The sequence below is a fragment of the Dermacentor andersoni genome, chromosome 10 (assembly GCF_023375885.2).
Source record: "Dermacentor andersoni chromosome 10, qqDerAnde1_hic_scaffold, whole genome shotgun sequence".
Taxonomy (NCBI): domain Eukaryota; kingdom Metazoa; phylum Arthropoda; class Arachnida; order Ixodida; family Ixodidae; genus Dermacentor; species Dermacentor andersoni.
Window position 1 is genome coordinate 28,925,145 of NC_092823.1, and position 5,238 is coordinate 28,930,382.

General features: G+C 42.9%; 1 long non-coding RNA gene across 1 annotated transcript; it reads left to right on the forward strand.

The window, feature by feature from the left end:
- The first annotated feature begins 740 nt into the window (after positions 1 to 740).
- On the forward strand, positions 741 to 4,529 carry LOC126519294 (uncharacterized). Its single transcript, XR_008610025.1, has 3 exons — positions 741 to 1,027; positions 1,853 to 1,958; positions 4,459 to 4,529. It is a non-coding gene; the product is annotated as an uncharacterized lncRNA (long non-coding RNA).
- Positions 4,530 to 5,238: the final 709 nt, after the last annotated feature.

Sequence of the window (5,238 nt, forward strand, 5' to 3'; positions counted from 1 at the left end):
TGCAGAGGACGCCGAAGTCGGAACTACGCAAGGAGGAACACCAGCCTTCGGAGTGCGCGCGCGCGCGTTGAAAGCTGCGATCGAGCAGCCATTTGCCAGCGACGGCACATTCTTCTACCGTGGTTGATGTTGCTCACTGCTTTGAACCCCCAAGACTCCACGGTAAGTGACTTTGAACGATTATTACATGTTCTATGAGTGTGCATGTGTTCTAAGTGAGGAGACGAGCTGATATGACTTATTGAAGGTCTCGGTACAACATGGCGCGACAGTTGGCCGTCCAGAACCATTTTGCACGATCACTGTTTCTTCGAGCTTTGTCGTAATCGAGGCGACTTGAGTGCTGAGTCAAGCGAGTGTACTTAAAAATTATGATTTTGTATAATGAGGGACATTGCCGCGTCTTTAATTGGGTGGATGTGAGCATTCGACATGATCCCCGAAGCGCAAGCCACTACCATAATAGTTACGTGCAGTGCGAGGTGAGCTAAGCTTCGCCGCCTAACCGCGGCCTGAAAATGTGGCGGCTCGTTAAGGGTTTACTGCGGTGCGCGTGTGTAAGTGTTTGTACGGCGATCATTTGAGCGAGAACCGCCGGCGCTTCTTTGTGCGCGGTATCTGCTAGCTGGCGCGTACGTGGCGCCAATCCCCTAGCTCGCGCGATTGTGTGCAGTAGGTCGCCCACTTAGCGCGCATTGTGCAGATTTGCCAGTACGCTCCTTTCTCTCGACTGTGTCTCTTCGCGCCCACGTCGTTGATTGTGCAGGCAGTGCGCGACTGCGGCACGTAGCATGTAGAGCCTGCGCCCGTCGACTTTGATCTACGGGCGTGAAATGTCGGCGGCGCGTTTGTGGTATTAAAAGCGTGTGGTGAGCTTCCAACGGCACTACGGGTCAACGCCGCATGAGCTGCCGGTCAGAGTATAAGAACCTCTTCATTGTTAGCGTACTGCTTGGCGGTAACAGGTGTCCTGCTTGGGTTCAGATTACTGGATACGCCGTCACTTGAACCTCGGCGGCCGGAGCAGGTGAGTACCAGTGGCGCCGGCACCTTGGCTGTCAGAAAACGGTGCCCGTGCCGTGACGAGATATATCAATTTACGCGATAGCATTGCCGGTGATAGGTCATACGGGCGCATCGCTCCATGCCAGTGTTCTTTGCTGAGGCCGCCACTACGCCTGCCGTGCACATACTACGCTATATCTATATAGTCGATGCTTGTGCAATGTTGTTATTCAACAGCTGGCGCTGTGCTCTGGATACCTGAACTTGTTTAATGTTTAATTACTTTGTTGATGTGCCATTGCGTATTGGGTACAGATATTTAGTTTTGAATTCTAGTTGCCAAATTCACACAAAGTTGCGCTTTTCAACGCAGGATCATGTCACACATCACAGCGTCATCCTATATTGCACGAGTATTAATAACGAAATTTCTGTTGCTGGTGAAAAAAAAAGGCAGACCGATCAACCTGTATCTGTGAGAAAAATGTGCTTGAACTCCGCCATTGTCTATTATCAAAAGGTACTACCTTGATATTCAATGTCAGTAACAGTCTTAAGTTATGCATCCTTTTGTGTGAAATCATTTGTCTTAGAAGCCATTCATTGTAAGGGATCAGTAAACATCTCATAGCTTAAGTAGTGTATAAGTGCATGAGTTGGGCAAATGTATTGGTTTGTAAAGAGCAAAGCCATTAAGATATAAAATATTGGCAAGCTTAGTCTAACAATAAGCTGACGAATATACAAAACCTGATGTAGCAGCAGATGTTCTCCAAGATAAGCTTGTGACCAGCTTTCTCGTGTTCTGTGGATCATTGTAGTGTCAAATTTTCCACTTTTATTTCAGGACTGCGGCTGCGGTCGTTTCATTGCCAACTGTGAGGATGAAGCAGCTTCATGGCCGGAGATCGGACGCCTCCCATCAGTTTCCCTTTTCAGCAATAGAGGCCTTGGTATGCTCTTACCTAGAGTTTGCTTTTTTACCCTATATGTTTTGAGCGCCATGGCTAGTTTAGCGGCATTACTTCGAGTGATTGGTGTGACACCAGTTCCATAGGAGGTATGCAGGTTATCCCACGTAACTTTAGCAAACGTTAAAAAATATGAATGTGCCACATAGCTGCACAGAACCTAGGTAATGTTGTTTCCTGTCTCTTGGAAATACTTGGATTTTCTGCATTTTGCCTAATTACCTAATTAGTCTTAATCAATCATCAAGTTCTCAAATGTAATTAGATAAAAAGTCTCAATTATAAAATTGTAGAGCAACGTGAAAATTTCCCAGTACAGCTATCTGTGGCTCAATATGTGCTACATAATGTGTTTTTAGAGCATGAAAGAAGCCTGAGAATCTCGCAAAGTGCCTTGAGTGTGTTTGTGTGTGACAGCGCCTGTGTTGTGTCCTTCCTTCAGTCCTCGTCTTTTGCGCTGTACAAACAGTCGACCTCGAGTGGCCATTCCCGTGGCAGTCTTGCATGTATTTGAGTGCTTGCCCTGTATAGGCATGTGTGTTTCCAGTAGGAAAAAAATACTGAAGGAGCCCAACGTGATGTATTTGAGGACAAGTGTATCGTGTATATTACTATGTGACAATAAAATAAGAAACTGAAACAAGACTTCACAGTAGAGGTATGCAGGTGTGTGCATCAGCATAATGACGAAAACCTCGTGCAAGTTTAGAAAAATATTCATTAAGTTAGTTTCTGTCATTCTTCTCTGTCACATTGTTATTGCAAAAATGTGCTCTCTAGTATTGCACGATTAAAAACACAGTTCAAATACATCATTTGCTGGAACCTTGACATTCATAGCAACATAGAGCGGAATGGTTAAAAATTTGCTTTGCTTCTCTGACCTTCATTTTAGGTCCTTCTCATGTTTGCTGAGCTTCTTAAACTATCGTAGACCCCTTCCAGGGTTTACAGGCAGCTTGAGCACATTGTGCCAGATTGTGGAGAAGCTGCAGAGGTCGCAGTGTGTATAGTGGTGTCCGGTAAATGCAAGTTTATTGCATGATGCATTATGCTCAGTACCAGTTATATTAAGTTATAATTTTAGCAAAAATCTGTTTTCCAGATATATATCAATGTGTCTCCAAAGAACTGCACTTTTTAAAAGAGTTGCTCATTCTTTGTCTACTGTTCGGTGTTGTTAAATGCATGTATGTTGGACAGCCTAGTGTTTGGCCTTCAGCTGAAGGTAGTAGTGTAGGTAGTAGGTAGTAGTGTAGAAAGTGGTAGCAGTAGTAGCTTTATGCATGTGCATAAAGCTGCAGTAAGCCAGATGTGAAAAGGGCTAATACGATACAGCCATGTAGCAAAATTCACACAAGCAAGCTGTTTGATGCAATCTCTAGGAAAGTAAGCAAAAATATAAGAATGTGCTTATATGATAAACAGTACCTATGTTTCAGGCGCATGGCCTTCTACCGCCATATTCCATAAGAGTTCATTATTTAACACTTTAAAACTACTTGCCCTGTTTATGTCTAACTGCTCTAAATTCGAAAATTTTCATTGATTGCACTATAAAGGTTTTGGCCGTGGCTTAAGTTACTGCCAGAATTAAATTTATAGTTGTGGCCGTCCTATGTGTGATAAAAGCCATTTTGGAACCAGGTGACTGTTATGCAGTATGCTAAGTGTGCGTATTAGAAAAGTCACTTATATTTTCATTGTAACCATGTATAAAGTATGTACGTACACATATCGAAGCCATAGACTGTGTACTCTTAATTGGAGGTTTTATTGTGTGGAGTAGGTTTTTTTGTAAGCATTGTCTAGAATTTGCACTACATTAAGGTGTAGTGAAGCCATGCGGAAAATATTGTTAAGACAAAATGGCTAAAGTACATCCTTAAGAGTATTAAGCGCACTTAGATGACTTTACAGCATGTAGTAAAACAAGAATGGAAACTGAAGTGCTTAATTTTTGTTCATTATTACCATATGGCACCAACATGCAATGAAGACAAAAGAGGAAGAGAAGTGAAGTGCACTAAAGGGCAACTCGCTCCTGATGGGAGCTGCATTCACATCGACATGATGCATGCAATCCTTGAGTTATAGCAGCAGCTATCGACCTGTTCACATTGTTGCACATTTGTATTGTTTATGTACTAAGTCTGGCCCTGGAAGTGTTAGGCAGTGCCACTTGTGGCATTGGTGCTGCATGCAAGACATCCTTCTAACCACAGGTGTTATATATTATGTAAACCTAAGTTCTTTTAAATTCATGTAACCCACAAAAGTTCCATTTGAAAGGATGTGCCATATTTGCCACCATTGCCATGAGTAGCACTGGCTGACAGTCACAGGGCGAGACGTTAACCTTGCTCAGCTATGATGCAAAACTATTTTACATACAAATGTGGTAATTAGTATACATGCCGAAAGCCTCACAGAATAAAATTTTTTATTCGCATCTTACGATTGTTATTTTGCTTTAACTCAGGAGGCCTTTCTACCTGCGTTGCATCCTGTGGCTGGACCACTCCAACGATCTCGGTAGAATCGTTACACAGGTGTGTTCTTTTGTGATTCTCAGTACTGATATTTTCTAGTTTACGTTCGATGTAAATGCCCAGATCAAATGAAAAACAGGTTAAAAGATGAGCTCACAGGCACTGTATCCAAATTTTTGTTAGGAAGGAAAATCTTTTTTACAAGTTGTCATTATAGCAACACAAGAGAGTGTGCACATCACACCACCAGTACCTAGCAAGCAACAGCATTATACCGTAGAAGAAGCCAAAACATCAGGCGAAAACCTGTACTAAACTAGGGACTGTATTAAGACGTTTTGGAGGCTTAAACTATTTCTTGGGTTACTCTGTCTAATTGCTTGAACTGAACTGACGTGTCCTGCAAAACAGTTTGCATTCGCATGTGATACAATCTGCAGCAAAATATGAACAAAGGGCTGCAATACTCTAAGGGCCTACTATTGAAGTTGCAACCAGTGTTCCCAGTGTACTGTAGCCTCAGGAACATGAAATGTGGTACTCTGTACCACATGCACACACAACAAATTTTAATCCATGGGCATCTGTACACTGTGCTTGTGCAGGACTGTGCAACTGGCTGTTTGTTCGTGACTGAAACAGCTACGTACATGAAGACTGTATTGGGAAGCCACCATCTTTTTCAGTCAGTGTAACAGTCCATAAGCATATGGATTTCCATGAGTATCTTGTCTGCCACACTTTGTCGTTTTCTTGCACTCCAGCTTTGA